The following is a 20,220-nucleotide window of genomic DNA, read 5'->3' on the forward strand; positions in this document are numbered from 1 at the left end:
TTGCATTTCGTATGGTTTTATTTTTTGATAATTCAGTCTAACGGTTTCCCATTTCTGTCTCGTAAAGGCCAAAAGTAATTCACTTCATATGTGCCCGAAAGTGCGCGTGCTTGTATCTTGCCCTTATCAAAACAAACAGTAGAATGCTTATCCATAAATAAATAGTTAAAAATGACGTCATGAAATGGTTTGTCGAGTTCTCTAGCGTTTTTGTTGAACGTTTTCGTAAAGTGATATCAAGCGTTGTTTAATTTAGATGCTATGATACGGGATAAGGTTACAAAATACTTTCACATTTAATCTAGTTTCTTTCGTACATTAAAATATTGTAATTTGAAAGGATCTTCCACGTATAAAGCATCAGGAGCAGTTAAAACACTCCCGAAGTCAGCTCGGTGATTAGGTACATGCATCTTAATGTGGACGGAAATTATAATATATTAATTATTTACTAAATTAAATATACCTACTTGTTGTTTAAGTGTGTTGAATTCATATTTTGCTATCAAGGAATGTAAAATCATCCAACTTTTAATTCATTTTACATTGCGTCAATTATATTATGTGAGACAATATTTTTTTATTGAGTTGATCGTTTTCTACCTCATATAGACTGCAGATACCTACTCGATAGAATTTTGATTTCGAGTTCATGATTCAAAGTCATTGGCAGCATTTTCTTTATGAGCTCTATCATTTTATTCACGTCCACAGTAAATAAATTCATGTTGATATGTTTTCTTATTTAATTTTTGCAAATAATATCATTACTATTTTTCATTTCCTACCTAAGCTGATGGTCTTGAGAGACCATATCAGCGTAACTGGGCGAGTAGGTGAGCTCACGAAGCTCAAACCTGACGTTGTTGCTAATACTAACCCTAGCAAGAGTCGTGCTTCGCAGAATCTACCACCGGATCGGAAACGCGACCCACTGAGAAGATCCGGCGAGAAACTCAGTGGGTTCAGAGTGGGCTGCATTACTAACTGAAATTTCTCTACTGATTATAGATACTACTAGAACCAAGTTAATGCTGCTGACATAAAAATACTTTTTTTTGTCTCAACGCCCTCTAGTGTCATAATTATAAAGTAATAATAAGCTCTTTCTGTCTTTGATTATTTAGTTTGTCAATAGAGCCCTAGAGGGCATTGTTCAATTTTAGAATAATGATATTGTAGTTCATATAAATGCGAAAAGATGTCACTGATTTCAATTTTATGGTTGGACAATAAAGTACGTAGAGGCACGACTTAAAAAATGTTTTAATGTAAGTAAATACGAACTTCCGCGATTAATATTACTATTGTCGGTCATAAATACCAATATAATATGTATATGTATGCGTTATTAGTCCACAAAAATGAATATTTTAAAGTTTTCTTCAGATTGTTCTATTAATTGTCGATGTTCACCTTAATTAATTACCAAAGGTTTGATTTTTTATTCAAACTGGAAAACATTTTTTTTATTTAATAATATGTAGTCAAATTATTGACCTCGCCTATCATGACAGGTAAAACAACTCTGAGAATAATATAAAAATATTTCACAAAACTTCTTGTAATACTACGATAAATTTTCAGTACATTCTCATACACAAATCATTTTACACACAATATCGCAAATAATTCTTGTCCAGAACATTGGGTGACACGGGACCACCCGAACAAACGGAAGTTTTGGGGCGGAGGGGGGTTAACCAAGGAAATGCGAGATAAAGACACAAGATTCAATTCAAACGAGAGAAAACAGAAGGGGTATAAAGAAAAATTAAATTATATTTCCCAATGGTGTCAGGCAGTTATTAAGTGGCCAGACGCCATTTTGAATTATTATATTTTTTTATTTCTTTTCCCCAGGTTTCCCTTTTGTACGAGGAATTCCTTTTATTTGGAATAGTTGTGGGACCAGATTGCAAATGGATTCTGGCGAAATGTGTTCGTGTAAATCAATGAGAGGCTTTCTTTGTATAGGACTATTGGGATCGTTATATTATTATAACCGGGTATGCATGTTGTAATATATGCGTGTTGTATCGGCTTAATATCTACATTATTAAAAGTAATAGAAGCGGAGCAGTGATGTAAAGAAGTACAATTCTAAACAATATTCAGCTTGTTCTACTTAGAAGAAATAATCAAGGACAAATTCCATAGCATTGTATTAGAGAAGAATGGAATTATATGTGGATTTTCGAAGTATGTTTAAGACTTGATTTTCATTTCTTGCTCTAATGACGGCCGATCTCACAGTCTACCAGAGTTTACCATACGCATCTAAATATACTTAAACACAATCGAATATCCTGAATAACAATAAGCTGTATCAGAATCAAATCTAATATGATATTACCAATAATATTAGGTAATCTTTGGGTATTACTAAAAAAATGTCAACTACGTAACTGAGTCAAAGAACGGTGGTTTAATCAAACGTTAAGGGTTGATGCTTAAAATAATCTCGGTAGGAGTCACAGTGGGCCCTCGGGCGTATGATAAACCGGCGATAACCGGATATGGGAACGAATGAATTGGTCGCTTGGAGCTAAGTTTTTTGCACGCGCTGGTGCTTTTGCGAACCCGATTATAAAGTCATACGATATTGGCTATTCGTATCTATCATATTCGATTTATTTTAATCGATAGTTTTTTAATTTATTGCTTAGATGGATGGACGAGGTGGATGCTATTGGAGCCCATAGACATCTACAATGCAAATGCGCCACCCACTCTGAGATATAAGTTCTAAGGTCTCAAGTATAGTTACAACGGCTGTCCCACCCTGCAAACCGAAACGCATCACTGCTTCACGGCTGAAATAGGCAGGGGTGGTGGTACCTACCCGCGCGGACTCACAAGAGGTCCTACCACCAGTAATTACGCAAATTATAATTTAGCGGGTTTGATTTTTATTACACGATGTTATTCCTTCACCGTTCCAATTTTTGGTTTTAGTTGAGTTTTGGTGCTTAAGAACTATTTGGAAATGCGACCGTTTATTTCTAAATATTAGCCCACGAATTTTACAAAACTTGTCTGAACGAAATTTCGTTCTGTGTTTATTTCTCTATACTAATATTATAAAGAGGAAAGATTTGTTTGTTTGTTTGTTTGTTTCGAATAGGCTCCGAAACTACTGGACCGATTTGAAAAATTCTTTTTCCATTAGAAGCCGACATTGTCCCTGATGAACATAGGCTACTTTTTTTAATTTTTTTTTTGGTTTCATGTGTGTTTTAATGTTTCCGAAGCGAAGCGAGGGCGGGTCGCTAGTGTTCAAATAAATTTACAACCACAAATAAGTCGTACTATAAATAGAAAAGGATAAATCGTATGCAACCACTCATAGATTTCCGACTAGGTATAATCACTAACATTAATTACTAATTACTTAGGTTAATTTCAACTGTAACCTATTACCTTTTGAAATATTGTCGATTTGTTTTAATACATAAACTCACTATTCTAATATTCCTTTAATACAACTAAGTACATCGATTTAATACCTACAACACAAAGAAAAAACAATCGATCGACAAAAGAAAGAGAAAATGGTACTTATCTGTTTTGTTTGTGCCTATTTTATATGTTATATATAGTTTTTTTTGTTTTTTTTTATATAATGAACCGCTTTTTTTCGATGCATGCGGTCGGTACCTGTAATTGTGTTAGCATTTAGTGTGAAATTAATGTATATGATACCTGTAACGTTCTGTGCTGATGTATAACATGTTGGTACCCAATATTACTGGTGGTAGGACCTCTTGTGAGTCCGCACGAGTAGGTACCACCGCCCCGCCTATTTCTGCCGTGAAGCAGTAATGCGTTTCGGTTTGAAGGGTGGGGCAGCCGTTGTAACTATACTGAGACCTTAGAACTTATATCTCAAGGTGTGTGGCGCATTTACATCGTAGATGTCTATGGGTTCCAGTAACCACTTAACATCAGGTGGGCTGTGAGCTCGTCCATACACATAGGCAATAAAAAAAAAAAAAAATTGAATAATGGGCTAGGTATATTCATGCGTTGTAACATTTAGATTTACAACAGAAATTCTTGAATTGTATAAAAAAAATTATTAGGTTATTTACTTTGTGAGTTTTCATTTAGTTCCCATCATTTTTAACTAAGTATTAGGTTATTTTGATGTTACTGTCCGATTGCCTGTACCAAATTAGAGAAAAATCACTTCCTGATACCAATTCATCGGGCTATCGACAAAATCTCGCGCGTCTTTCAGTATAGTGTGTCGCCGCGTTCATTTAACAGGGACACGTTATCGAGGAAAATGCTTTCTTTGGTTAACGTTATGTTATTTCCCGTTTCTAGGCTGTCATTAACATAAATTTTACGCCTCTCGTAGATAAGCTTGGACTATAGCCCGGCCCTTCTAGAAGGTCCTATCCTTAGGCCAAATTTATGATATATTATTTTACACATATTGCTGGAAGATGGTCTCGTGTTTTAGTTAAATTCGTTTGTTTTGAATTTATTCAGCGTGATCGAGGGGATGTATGCGATGAATTTTTTGCTCGCGTTCTATTATTAAGGTAAAAAAAAGATGTGTGGTGTCGTGGGACTACGGATAAGAACGAACTTCCTTATTATAAAAATATTAATTTTAAGTTGTATTCGAGATATAAAGAAAATAAAACTGGAGGTTTCACAACAACCCACGGTCATTGTGCGAACTTATTGTGGTACACTCCATTCACGGTTGTTTGCATAAGAGTTAGTGTATTGCTCAAACGAACGCTCTGAGATCGTGGTCAATGAATGATAAAAAAATATGTTATTTTTTGTACATTATTACAAAGTTAAGTCGTACACTGTGTGAATTACTAATAAAAATCTTACGTTACGGACGTTTTTTCCCGGTTAGGGTACCCCTCCGCGTCGTCCCATAAGGAACTTCGTTCCAAAACTTAAAATTTAGCCTTCGCGATTTGTTTCACTAGTTTGAAGCAGTAGAATAGTCGTGTGGCTTCTCAGATGCATTTGAATGTTCATATCATTAGGGCGGCGGCCTTTTTGATGTCCAATATTACACCAGAAAAGCCCTGAACCTGTCTGGCCAACTCCCCAAAAAACAGGTAGCCAACTTAGGCCTTATAATAGTATCGAATAAAGTCGTTTTTGGGTCGAAGTCTCGTATACACAGCATTACTACTAGAACAATAACTCCACATAGACAACTCCACGTTTTAGTGTTGACAGCCTGAGAAGAATATGGGTAAACAAATCCTCCAATTTCCATCACATTTATTTGAGGCGGGCCTGTGACGTCACCACCCCTAGACCTGATAGAGAGGAACGTGTAATTTCTTATGTAGTGTCGATGCTGCGGTGTATGTGTCAAACGTGACCATTATAGAATGTTTATTTTTGTATAATAATAAAAAAGTTAGTTTTTGTTGCTTGCTACAACGTATTATTACTTACTAGTGGTAGGACCTCTTGTGAGTCCGCACAGGTAGGTATCACCGCCCTGCCTCTTTCTACCGTGAAGCAGTAATGCATTTCGATTTGAAGGGATGGGGGAGCCGTTGTAACCATACTGAGACCTTAGAATTTATATGTCAAGGTGGGTGGCGCATTTACGTTGTAGATGTATATGGGTTACAGGAACCGCTTAACACCAGGTGGGCTGTGAGCTCGTCCACCCATCTAAGCAATAAAAAAGAAAAGATACTACGAAGTTACGTTCTTGTTTTAAAGGAGGAACCATCTTGCAATTATTCCATTGAAACTTCGAGCTGCCGTTTAAGGGTGGGCAATTGCAGTCATTTGACGATATCTTTGGGATTTAGAATAGTAACTCTTTGAAATCAGGTATACTGTGAGCTCGTCGCTTATTCATCAAGTAAAATATACATATAAGGTTTTACGTGGACTTAATCACGAATTGAATTTCTTTAATAATATTTCATTAATAATAAAGGGCTTAGGTCAGCAGGAATTCAATAATGCGTCACTTTGCACAAACAGCTTGTATTTATTTCCACTTTTTCACTTACAGAGTAATTTTACAGTGATCGTGCTTACACTTTCAACTCTCTGTCGAGAATGAATGCTACCTCGGTGTGCTCGAATATATATTGTCTGATCGCCCCACCACAACGGAATGGTGGTGCGATCGACGTCACTAGACGAGTGAAGTCAACCGAGTCAATTAAACAATTATTTAAAATTGTTTCAGCTAATTATCAGATACTATTATCTATTTCCAGAAGTAATTTAGATTAGTTTTAAACATATTTATCGAGATTTAATAGAATACAATCAACATCATCCATCGGATATGCGTAGCAACTAAGCCTACACGACAGCAGACTTTATTATAATTTATGTGATATTTATGTGATATCTTCGGAACTTGTATTATGTACTTATAAATACCTAACAATAAAGTTAAAAATAAACAGGTAAATGCAATTAAAAAAAAAAACAAAAAATGGAATTCGCAAAACCAAGTTCTGCTTTGAAGTTAATTTAAAAGCTCCTTGAGACCCCTTCCTCCTTTCAAAGGCGGGGAAGCATTCATATGATAGTATTAGTTTAGCTTAGTTCCAGTTGTATTCGATTCCATTGGATTCGGCTGAATTCGAAAATGTAGCTTCTGTAACATCAGGGTATTTTGAAGTTTGCCTGAACTAGAATGTTGACAGCAGCATAGTGTCACACCCTATTGACTGCGATACCAAAGTGCGATGCGATGGAGTGATAGCAAAATTTCGTCAACACTACAACCTCGCGTGAGCCAATATCCCAATAATATCATTAAATCGAAGATGTTGCGATGAAAGGTATACGTCACATTGGAATATGCTTGCGACGTGTTTTGCTTACAAAAGGAAAATTGTCAGAGCCGTGCGCATTCTTACATTTGACAAATTGAATTGTGTTTTTGTGAAAATTTGTGACAAAGAAATTGTTTTTATCTGAGACCGGGGACTAAATTTCAATAGATTAAGTTGTTGAAGAGTCAGTTGTTTCAAAGTTGTTTCACTAGATGCTGACTTAGTCGTACATGCTTCATGATTAAATAAGTATTATGATCTTTGTTTAATTTGTAATAAAATAGGATCGGATTATTAGACAAGATTTACTTTTAATCACCGAGCTCTCATAGGAGAGTTAGTTTCTCTGTTTTTGATTAAAATTGCATTAAAATAAACCTAAAAAAATTGAAGTGTAAAAATTAATACTTACTGATAAATAAATCTGCCAATTATCACAATCAACTAATAAATAGTTAAACTGAAACCGATCTTACGCGAATGATGAATTATGTTTCTTTTACGAAAACAACGTTATTTACATACGTCGTTACGTTCTCATCCAATATCCTGGTGGTCGATATTTATTTAACGTATCGTATCAGTATTAGTTTGATATATGGATCTGAACCTTCGGTCTGAGGGACCCGGACCGTGATTCATGCGTACATTATCGCAATGGAAATGAAATGAGGAAAAATGTCCCTTTTTTACTATCGTTTAAGAAGGATTTGTTTTTTTTTTGTTTTTGATGTCGATAAGACGTGTTGCCATGATATAAAAAAAAACATATATCGACTTTTCGCATTAAAAGATTACAATTTCCTTAAATATTCGAAATTGAGTTAATATGCGGAACCATTTGGTACCGTCAGTATTTTTCTCATAAATACTGTCAAAATAGCGTAGATTAGTTTTAGTTTTTTTCTTTTTTTTACTTCTGTTTTGACTACTATTAACAAAATTAATACATAATTTTATCTTACTTTCAAAGACAGATAATGTAACTAGTATAAGAAATAATTTTTGCAAAGATCATTAACATTAAAAATATCACATGTTAAACCTTTCCTGTAAAATTTGTAAGTTTTGAGATTATACAGTTTTAATGCGAGAAGACGATTTGTACAACACAATGTTAATGCTGCAACTTTCATGTTGGCTTTTAAACTCAAAGAACAGATCATTGATTTGCTTGGTCAACGATATTCACTACTTTACTACTACTTTAGCTTAGAGATTCGGCAAGCTGAATTTGCAGTGGTTTAAAAATATATGCCGTAGAAACTATCGCTGGAGAAGACTGGGTTCTTGAGTGGGAATCACGCACCGGCAAACTTAGTGTGGGATGGGATACCCACCGTTCCGCTGGAACCATGAATTGTGAAAGGTAAGAAACGAATGTATTCAGCAGTGGACGACTCTGAGCTGATGATGATGATGATGATGACCTTTACTTTGGAAATCCCCGTTGGAGTGAGTAGGTACCTTTGAGAAAGATATGCCATTTTTTTTATTGCTTAGATGGGTGGACGAGCTCACAGCCCACCTGGTGTTAAGTGGTTACTGGAGCCCATAGACATCTATAACGTAAATGCGCCACCCACCTTGAGATATAAGTTCTAAGGTCTCAAGTATAGTTAAGTATAGTTCAGGATCTATATTATTATGTAAAGACGTGTTCTTTTTTAGTATTTGTTTCCGATACACATATGTACATATATGATTTCAGACGACGGTTGTAGGTACTAAGTGGTAGTAAAAACATGGATGTTTTTTTGGGTGACTGTGGCAAATAAGTAATGAAATAAATTTTGATAAAATAGAATGAATTTGGGTGATTAGAAATTTTAAAGATTTTTTTTTTGCGGTAACAGCAAACAGCTATGGTTTAGGTGGTACGCATGCTATGAAAGACGTAGGTATAAAAGGTATTATTGTGGTCTAAACGATAAGACGCCTAGTATACTCGTATCGAGCGATGTGACTATGCTAATGTACAAATCTGGCAATCAGGTACCCTGTTTCGATAAGCATATACGTTTTTAATATGTATTTTTTTTATTGCCCGTGTAGGCAGACGAGCATACGGCCCACGTGATGGTGAGTGGTTACCGTTGCCCATGGACTTTAGCAATGCCAGGGGCAGAGCCAAGCCTACCGTTAAGTACTCTCTACAAGCCCCGTTTGAATGTCAGAGCGCTCGGGAAAAAAGATCTCTGGAAGCGCACTGTGGATGAACGCAGTGGCTCCAAGTAGTATGGATAAACTCTACTCCGGTGGCGCTCGGTGCGATGGTAAAAACGAGATGATGGTATCATCTCAAACAGTTCCTCAGAGGAGGAATTATGCCCATGGAACATACGGCACAAAATACAGAAGGAACCGAAGTCCCTCCGCAGACCCAGAGGTTCCAAACGATCCGTGAGATATCTGTATCCGTGAGATATCCGTATTCACAAAATATATATATTCACAAAATATTTTCATGAAGTAGCTACTTTTATATAGAGTAAAATTAGTTAATCTGCTTCCTCTTAAAAAGGAGGGTCGCAAGCCAGTCTATTTTGATTTTGATACGACATCTAAGTAAAAGTAAAATAATAAATATTTATAAAACTAAATGGAACTATACACATATACTACAAATATATATACACGCAGTGCTGAGAAATTTTCTAATCGCGTCCTGGGTACGGAAAACATCATATTTCACCGAGAACGGGGGGAGGGGGAATGGGGAGAAACGGAGATGAGTTTTTACGCATTATTGCCACACGCGGAATCAAATTGAACATACGTTTGCCTAATAAATTCTAATTTCGATTACACAGTGACGTGCCTGTGTATGTACAATGTGTGATATAATATATTCGGTATTCGTAATGGAAAGATACTCTGCAGGATACTTGGTATGGTTGTGAGTGTGCGAGGTCTAGGCATATAGCATATAGGATATACATATGACATGTCCATCTTCAAACGAGGCTTGCGGAGAGTATTAAGCGGTAAGCAGCGGCTTAGCTCTGCCCCTGGCATTGCTGAAGCCCATGGGCGACGGTAACCACTCACCATCAGATGGCCGTACGCTCGTCTGCCTACAAGGGCAATAAAAAAAAAAAAACATTCACGACAAACCTGTTGTCAAGTGGTTAAAGATGATCACGGATCTCAGAACGTAAGTGACTGTAGGTATATTAGATAAATCTTTTCGGAGATTTTATCATGTAAAAATATCACGAAAAATAGAATAAACAATTCATTTTGCAAAAAAAAAATACTCTTCACCTTCAAGTATTGTCAACAAAAATCGTCCATGGAAGAAAACGTTAACAAACAAATTGGAAATAGTCCGGGAGATAGCTGCGTTTCTAATACCCGACTTCATTTCAGCGGCACGAGCGCCTGATCGAACGAAAACATTGTAAAGTCTTGATCTCGAAGAATATTAGAGAATGGAAGCGCTATGAAAATCACGCAACACAGAATTCACGACAGTGAAACTAGCAACTCACGATCAATGTGCGATTAATGGCAAATACTAAAATTGACAGATCCTAAAAATTCAATTATAAATACAATTAAACATACAATACAATTAGTTTCAATTATCGATCTTCCTAAAATCTACCGAAAATCTAAGTTTAAAAATATAATCCTCACAGAAAAGTTACGGTAATTGAATAGCTATTCAAAAACAGTAATTGCTACCTCATTTTCTACCTTATTCAGACTTATTCGTCGAGTTGTAGTCTTTTCCTATTTTCTATAAATGAATACTATCGATATCTTGCAAATTCTTCTTACAAAATTAGAATACTTTACAGCTTAATGATAAATGAGATAATCAGCTAACAGCGAAACTTTTTTTTTGTCAGGAGGAAATCTCCGGACTTCCGCCCTCCACTGGAGATGGCGGGCGGAGCATGTCGGAGTCGAACCGACTAAAACCTCCTGTAGCTCAACAACCAACGTCCAAACCTCGAAATGAGACAGAACTCATGAAAAGGCAAAGAGGGGAAAGTGAAGCTCCTATCGCCCTCCCCCTCGGGAAAATAATATTTTTTTTGCAATTAAAATATTGAGAGTGAAATTATTAGATGTTCAGTTTTGGTAGGCTCTTTGTATCACTACTACATACTATAAGAAAGCTACTCGTGGCTGAAGGTACAATCCGTTACATACTACTGTGTCGAGAAAGTACCGAGAAAAGATCAATAATACACAAAATGTTAGTTACTCATCCAAAACTGGATGAAAAACTTCAAAGTGTTTTCTTTCAGAAACGATATTATTACGCCAACGTATTCGTTCCAATCCAATACTCCAAATCCAAATCCAATCATCGAAAAAAAATATGGAGCGCTTTCTGAGAATGGAGCTCAGTTCTCTACCGCGAATGCTCCTGTATGTCTTCTACCGATTGAAAACGGGTGCCATGAAATAGTAATTTTAGTTTAAGAAGAAAAAAAAATCAGCTGGAATCATTTCTGGTGAATAAGGTAATTTCTCGGTTATATTTGTTGTATTTTTGGTCGAAAATTCGTTCATAATAGCGCCTTATCGTGGTGCAGACTCTAAGAATTTTCTTTTTCACAGTACGATAATCCAATAGCCGGGTGTACACAAATGGTCCGTACAGCCAGCCGCTTTCTGGCAATGTACTTGCGTAATACTAACGGCAAAAGCGATTTTGTTTTAAATTACATTCTCGTTCACTAAAGTAATGCAAATATTGTACATTAATATATATATTTTTGAAGTCGTCGTGGCCTAAAGGATAAGACGTCCGGTGCATTCGTATCGAGCGATGCACTGGTGTTCGAATCTCGCTGGCGGGTACCAATTTTTCTAATGAAATACGTACTCAACAAATGTTCACGATTGACTTCCACGGTGAAGGAATAACATCGTGCAATAAAAATCAAACCCGCAAAATTATAATTTGCGTAATTACTGGTGGTAGGACCTCTTGTGAGTCCGCACGGGTAGGTGCCACCGCCCCGCCTATTTCTGCCGTGAAGCAGTAATGCGTTTCGGTTTGAAGGGTGGGGCAGCCGTTGTGACTATACTGAGACCTTAGAACTATATCTCAAGGTGTGCGGCGCATTTACGTTGTAGATGTCTATGGGCTCCAGTAACCACTTAACACCAGGTGGGCTGTGAGCTCGTCCACACGTCTAAGCAATAAAAAAATAAAAAATAAAAATTTTTCTAATGAAATATGTACTTAACAAATGTTCACGATTGACTTCCACGGTGAAGGAATAACATCGTGTAATAAAAATCAAACCCGCAAAAATATAATTTGCGTAATTACTGGTGGTAGGACCACTTGTGAGTCCGCGCGGGTAGGTATCACCGCCCTGCTTATTTCTGCCGAGAAGCAGTAATGCGTTTCGGTTTGAAGGGTGAAGCAGCCGATGTAACTATACTGAGACCTTAGAACTTATATTCTCAAGGTGGGTGGCCCATTTACATTGTAGATGTCTATGGGCTCCAGTAACCACTTAACAGCAGGTGGGCTGTGAGTTCGTCCACACATCTAAGCAATAAAAAAAAAGAAACTACTACATGACTGCTTTGTAACTCAATTAAGAGTTCGATTCTCAAATCGATTTTCTTCGCAAAAGGCTCTTCTAAATAATTTATGGCGAGGTTTTCGTATCAAAGCCGGCGGCGTGTATGTATATTTTTAATAATAAAACGCTGGCTTAACTTTCACGAAAGCGTTTAACGTATCATACTAACATAATAATGTTTGATCCCTTGATAATACTATGAGAAATAGTTTCGTGATAATGGCACGTTTATCTGATGCATTGAGCTGGTGATAGGCCAAGTGCGAGTTTGGATGAGTAGCCACAATCTGCTGATTTCAGACATGAAGCAACCTCGCAAGCAGGGCAGCTCTTGCATCAACACAAATAAAACTTCAACTGTGATGAATTTAGCTTATGTTCATTGTGGAGTGTGTGAAGTACGATATGAGAGAGAGAGGAGTGAGTGTTGAGATGACGGCTGATAGAAGAGAATGGGAGAGAAAAATTAGCTGTGCCGACCCTAACTAGTGGGATAAGGTGGAGAAAAAGAAGAAGAAGAGAATTAAAAAAAAAGCATTTTTACAGTACAAATCGATCACAAACAAAAGTTAGGCAATTTTAAGAGAAACGTGCAAGGTTTTATTGTATTATCTTTTTTCAGCGTATTTTTTTTCCAGCTTTTTTCTTTTTTATACTAGCGACTTCCGAGCTCGTAAAGTTTTTTTTTTATCTTAGTCCTGTACGCAGACGAGCATACGGCCCACCCGAGGGTAGGTAGTCACCGTCGCTAATATATGTCTGCAATACCAGTGCTTGCCTGTGGGATTTGAATACCACAATGTATCTATGCAATTACACCGCGACAGTAGCAATTTGACTATACCCCTGGCATTGCTAACGTTGCTTGACGAAAAAAATACTAATGTATTATCGAACTCATTTAAAAATGTAATATGGATAAGGGTTAACATAGAAAATCGAGTAACTACTTTATATGTCAGCAATACCAGTGCTTGCCTGTGGGATTTGAATACCGGCACAATGTATCTATGCAATTACACCGCAACAGTAGCAATTTGACTATACCCCTGGCATTGCTAACGTTGCTTGACGAAAAAAATACTAATGTATTATCGAACTCATTTAAAAATGTAATATGGATAAGGGTTAATATAGAAAATCTAGTAACTACTTTATATGTCAGCAATACCAGTGCTTGCCTGTGGGATTTGAATACCGGCACAATGTATCTATGCAATTACACCGCAACAGTAGCAATTTGACTATACCCCTGGCATTGCTAACGTTGCTTGACGAAAAAAATACTAATGTATTATCGAGCTCATTTAAAAATGTAATATGGATAAGGGTTAATATAGAAAATCTAGTAACTACTTTATATGTCAGCAATACCAGTGCTTGCCTGTGGGATTTGAATACCGGCACAATGTATCTATGCAATTACACCGCAACAGTAGCAATTTGACTATACCCCTGGCATTGCTAACGTTGCTTGACGAAAAAAATACTAATGTATTATCGAGCTCATTTAAAAATGTAATATGGATAAGGGTTAACATAGAAAATCGAGCAACTACTTTCCAATGACAACAATCCTTGAATCTATAAGCAGCAAATCTTATCCGTATTATTAACGTCCGCTAAGCTATTAGTCTTTGAAACCATGGCTCTATAGATGAATAATACTGGACGCGAAGCTTAAATATTAAACATAAAATAATAGTATAAAACGTAGGTCAGTAAATGATATAATTAGTAGTCTTATTATTAGTGTAGATTTTTTTTTAAAGTGTATGTCTTCGTACAAAATAAACACAACAAATATAGATTTAGATGATACGGAATGTATCTTAATAAATAATTTAACTTAAATAAACTTTTTATAAATAATTATTATACATTTATCGAATGATTCCTGAATAGAGCTTTTTAGTTTGACAATTAGTTTCAGTTTTGCGGTTGACATTTTTGTGTATCTGTCGATAACATATTGATTTAAGCAATTATAAAAAAATGTAATTGTTTTCTGTTCCAACACAGAAAGAAGAAAGACTAAATTGCTATTTAAGATCAAATAGAGAAAACGACAAATCGATAACACATTTAAATTTGTGTTTACTAATGTAACTATACTGAGACCTTATAACTTATATCTCAAAGTGGGTGGCGGCATTTACTTTGTAGATGTCTATAGGCTTCGGTAACCACTTAACACCAGGTCGGCTGTGAGCTCGTCCACCCAACAACGCAATAAACAAATAAAAAAGTAGATTAGATTAGTTTTAGATTAGTAGATAGAAAAGAAGTAGTAGATAGTAAAGTAGATTTCCTCATGCCATCTCTATTATTATTTTTCTATCGCATCCAAAATTCTAAGTTAGTCCACGTTTCAGAGCAGGGGGTGCCCACCGTCCACGGCGACGTTGATGTATCATGTCGGATCAACCGGCGGGCGAACGCGTCTGTCCACTACCTAATCTCCATACATTATACCGCAGGATATTGTTCAAATAAATGGTACTCGAGACTTAAGTTTTGACAGCCCTAATAGGGTTATTCGGGCTTTGTGCGGATGATGCTTCTAAATTTGTACCTATTAAAGAAGCTAAATCTATTTCAAAACGTTTGACGGTACAATAAAATTTGTGATACTTTTGTGATTGGAATACCCTAGCGTTACCTACTTGTAGAATTAACTCCTCATACACGTCAACTATTTTCAGTAATATACACAATTTATCCTCAGTAGCTTCACTTAGGAATACCCTAAGGTAAATTAGATAATGTGTCTGTAAGCTGTTCCTTTTCTCTATTATAAATTAATTTAAAAGAAAATTCGTTGTAATGCTGTCTTAAACTTCCACAGTCTGGGATCAGAAATTCTAATGCCAACAGTAAAAGTCCTAGCGAGACAAAAGTAACAAGAGGGGGATTGCAAAACGTATGGAGATTAATTTGCGCCACTCGACACCCCCGCTGACCAGGGCGGGCGTCGTGCAGCCTCCCACGAAGTATTTACTATGGACATACCTTGAAATATTTAGATGTTTCATTTTGGAATGTTTTTTCAATTTGCCTTGAATCAACAGCGGAAAATAAATGGGATAAATGACTGAATTTGGAACAATCGTTTATTTCCTCCACTGTGAGTTCTGTGCAATAAGATCCATAGTGGAAACCAAACGAAAAGGCTCTGGACGATTAAGTTCAGGTTGCTCGAGAGAAAGCTCATTTGTCTTGGATATTGCAACTTAAGCAGAAGATAATTAGAATTTGGTCAGAAGTATGAAACTGAACTTCAATGATAGTTAATAAAAAGTTAGTACCTAGAAGAATATTATTTATTATTTCTAGTTATAGCCTCAAGGAGAAACATAGTGTTGATAAATAAACATGATTTGATTTCTATCAGTATCTAGGTATGAAATTTGTTATCAGTAAGTAACGGTAACCTATGTCCAGCAGTCTGTAGGCTAATAGAATAGAATAGAAAGGTCTTATCAGCTTAATGTTGTAGACATAGACGGTGTTCATTTACTGTATGTTTTCTTTGTATTGCTAAGTTGGATGGACGATTGCCCACCCGGTGTTAAGGGATCATCGAAGCCCACAAATATCAACCACGTTAATACCGTCGCCCAGCTTGAGATATGAGTTCTAAAGTCTCAGTATAGTTACAATAGATGCCCTACCCTTCAAACCGAAACGCATTACCTACTGCTTTACGGCAGAAATAGGTCCAGTGGTGGTACCTACGCGTGTGGACTCCCAAGACATCCTTCCTGACAGTAACAAATAAATATAACATTTCTGTCTTCAAATTTCTTTGTAATATCCTCACTATGGCTTTCTTGGTGAACAAACGCGTAACCCCATCCCACCCTCGTAGCCGACTGAAGGTAGATATATAAGGTAAGAAACGGAGTAATTTAGTTGGAGCAACACAGATTGAGGGTTAATATTGTCATTTAATATTTCAGTATTGATTCCAAACTAGATTTTGTGATAAGGCTATTATTATTGACAAATACAAAATTATACTTTACTCTTCTTTTTTATTGCCAAATAATCTCATAGGATAATAATCTGACAAGTTTTTCATTGCACAATGAACATAAATAATTAATTACTACTGCCCTATTCCTCTTTCGTATTGACTTGACTTTATTATCCTACTTTGAGTATTACTGATGAGACATTGTTAATATATAGAATACTTTTGGTAGAAATCGGAAAATTTGCACAAATAGGGTGCTATGGCTTAAATTATGGAAACTGAGAATGTATCGAAATAGACAGTGGAATTTACAATAGGCTAGATTTTGTGTTTGTCAAGCGATAATAAATTGGCATTTTCTCTAGGGAAGAGTTTCGGCACTGACCTTTATTTAGACTAGGTATATGATTCACATTGGACCAAATTAGCTGAAAACAGTTTAGTCTATAGTTTTGCTAGCCATAATTTTATTATGCTTATTAAAACTTTCCGTTTGCAACTATTTTACTTCTACTGCTTTTTGCTTTCAACGCAATCAGCACGATTGAGTCTCATAACCGACCCAGGCGAGGGCGCAACCCAAAGTCGCCGTCGCCCTAAGGTTTAGGTACTTGTCGGATCCCCCGGATCCACTCTCGGTGTTTTTAGGCTTATCAAGCACCGATTACCGTCCCCGGATTATGACCCATAGACACAACTTGCTGAGATTTTCACCGGATCTTCTCAGTTGATCACGATTATATTTTGATGGAACATTCTGCAAAGCACTGTTCTGATCAGGACTAGCGTTAGCAAGCTCTCAGGTTGAGCCCATGATCCCACCTACCCGTTCACACAAAGCTGGAATAGCTCCTTAGGCTAGAATTAGCTCACTGAGTTTCTCGCCGGATCTTCTCTGAGGGTCGCGTTTCCGATCCGGTGGTAGATTCTGCGAAGCACTGCTCTTGCCAGGGTTAGTGTTAGCAACGACGTCAGGTTTGAGCCCCGTGAGCTCACCTACTTGTTAAGGTTACGCTGACATAGTCTCTCAAGACCAGCAGGCAGAAAAAAGGCTAGAATTAAGATTTAAGATTGAGTATTAAGAAGAATTATAATTAAGGATATAAGTGATGATCGCTCAATGAAAGGGTCGAGATATGACGAAAGAAAGGTAGAAACATTTATTTGTCAAAACATATGTAATTTACAGTGATGTTGGGTTTTTCATAGTCGACTTATAAATTACAAACGTTATAGGCGTACAAAATAAAAATACTGGGGACAAAAAATAACGCAATTTTCTTACTACAAATAAGTCTAACATAAACCAAAAGAATTATATTTTATATACTAATATACCTATGTCAAAATTTATCATCTGAAGATTCATTAGGTAGTGCTATAACTAAGCTTTATTTTACCTTGAACTTTATGTCTAAGTTGGTTTAATATTAAGTTTCTAAATTCCTTAGGTTTCTTATTAGATTTTGATTATAGCTAGACAGTTTTGAAGTAGTTAGTACCTAAATGAAATTTATTAACGTTTATTTGTTTCTCTTAATTATGTCTGGTAAATTTAGGAGCAATATTTTCAAAATATACATAAACTAGGAGAAATTTAGTAAAAACAATTTAACTTGGCATTCGTGTTTAAAGCGTGATATTCATGTTAGAGGATCAAGTTGTATCGATCCGAGTACAGTCTGGCTCGCGAAGATAAGACCGATCTTCGAACTATTTAACTACGTCTACGAATGATACAAGTACATTCAGAATTTCATAATGACAAAATCATGACCGAAATCACAAAAATATGTAAATCTCCGTTTTCTATAGACCATAATTGACAGATGATTCGAGTTAATTCGAGTCTGAAATAAATAAAAAAAGATGTGTGGTGTCGTGGGACACCGGATAGGAACGAAGTTCCTTATTATAAAAATATTAATTTTAAGTGCTATTCGATGTATAAAGAAAACCATTATTCGGGTATACAAAGTTATCAACTTTATTTTATTCACAATGATTTATAAAAAATATATAATAATATGCAAAGAAACAGCTATTTATATGAATAATAATAATAACCGTCATCACGTAGACTGTACATAGCCATCATACCTAAGACTATACATAAATAATAAAAATCTTACGTTACGGACGTTTTTTCCCGGTTAGGGTACCGCTCCGCATAGTCCCACAAGGAACTTCGTTCCAAAAAAAAAAAAGTTCTAATTTGAAAATGTTCATATTTCATCGCAGCTTTTCGTGACGTCAAATTTTCTATTCGCACAGTACGGACGTTAATAAAAACCAACTTTGTAACTAACGTAATAGGAGTAACATCGTTACACGAAATACCATCAAAGGCTGACCTATTTGAAGCGAATTACTCGGTCTAATCCAATATTTGCTTGGCAGAGAAAAAAAAAAATATTCGGCCCAATTAGCGTACGACCGGGTTCTAAGAGAAAAAAAAAAAAACGAAATTGCTACGTAAAAAGTCGTAACTCAATTACGGCGATGAACCGCCTGTCGCAATAAGGCGTTCGTTAGCAGGGTCGAGACTGTACCTACTTGGAGCATGCGCTGTGACCCGAGGTCGATAATGAGGAGACCTCTCTACGGAGCCTCAACATCACACATCCTCGCGATTTAACGTTTTCGTATATTTACATACGCTCCCCACATATGCAAATTCGGAGTTGGGCGTACGCAAACAGGCGCGTCTCGTTGTGTGCGTTCGGATCTCGGAATTTGTTTAACGCGAGTAATGGCGTTCTTACATTGACATTAGTTTGTCGTGAGAAAATTTATGCGAGTTAGATGTTTAGTTGTTGTATAAGGAGGTTAGTTCGTACGTTTTATGTATTGTCGGGTATTTACTATACGAGATTTTTGCTATAAATTACGAACGAGAATAAATCGGACAAGATTGATCGTGGATAACTTTAAGATGTAACATGAACTTGGGCTTCTGTTTAGTAATGATTTTATGAATAATGCTAACACGAGCTTTTGTTGACTATAGTTATCGTATGTATGCGTTAGTTAGCTTAGCTTACTATGCAGTTATTGTGCATATAGTTATGAGCAGCATACGTTAGTCAGTCAGTGGTCAACGTGCAGCGATCCACCGCGGTCGCTGACACGAATAAACATGTAGGTAATTATACGTAGTGTTTTATTGACCGCTCCGATGAGGTTTATGGAGGACAACACGCAACAAACAACCGACGCACACGCCTCTTCCTCCTTCATCTTAGTTAAGAGCAGTTACAGAATGAGTCATAACAAAAATGATATTTTGACTCCACGTCTCAAGGTGGGTTGCAGGAACCAGGTTGTTTTCGGCCTCAAATGACCACTTATCACCAGTTAAGCCGTCGGCTCGATCAGTTTTATTAGTCAGCAACAAGCAAACACGTAAATAGAAGATTTTAATTTTCAAATAAACTCTGTTAATTGTTTTTATTGTTGTTTGATGTAAGGATTTCTTCCAATTAACTTAAGGTAACTAACTGTCTGTACGTGTCGCAAAAACATGACTGTAATATCAAGCATTTATTAATCTTCAAACTAAAACAGATAAAAAATACATTAAAACTTTCTTTGAAACCATAACTCTGGCGTCTTACGTCCCGATATAATTAAAATCACGACTGTCCCGTGGTCCAGTTGGAGTGGTGGCGCCCTCATCCCACCGACCACCACCCTCCCCCTTAAGAAAGGAGAGGGGAGTCAGAGGACGGCGATTCACATTAATATTCCCCACTTTTATCTCTATATGCAAACTGGCAGCTAGAAGTTGGTCCGTTCATTGTGGCCGGTTGATTCTTTCTTCGTAAGTTTCCTCGTGAATGATTGCGCTGTTCCAATGGTTCTCTCGCAATGAAGA

The 20,220-nt window shown here is 36.5% G+C and overlaps 1 long non-coding RNA gene across 3 annotated transcripts; it reads left to right on the top strand.

Annotated features, from left to right (window-relative positions):
* The first annotated feature begins 13 nt into the window (after positions 1-13).
* LOC134199719 (uncharacterized) lies at positions 14-10,375 on the top strand. Of its 3 annotated transcripts, XR_009974331.1 has the most exons (5): positions 14-403; positions 1,644-1,761; positions 1,864-2,009; positions 8,020-8,172; positions 10,176-10,375. It is a non-coding gene; the product is annotated as an uncharacterized LOC134199719 (long non-coding RNA). The 3 variants fall into 3 exon arrangements; XR_009974332.1 differs by lacking the exon at positions 1,644-1,761; XR_009974330.1 differs by lacking the exon at positions 14-403 and having other exon boundaries at positions 1,554-1,761.
* The last annotated feature ends 9,845 nt before the right edge of the window (positions 10,376-20,220 follow it).

Source organism: Bombyx mori, chromosome 11, assembly GCF_030269925.1.
Source record: "Bombyx mori chromosome 11, ASM3026992v2".
NCBI classification, from domain to species: domain Eukaryota; kingdom Metazoa; phylum Arthropoda; class Insecta; order Lepidoptera; family Bombycidae; genus Bombyx; species Bombyx mori.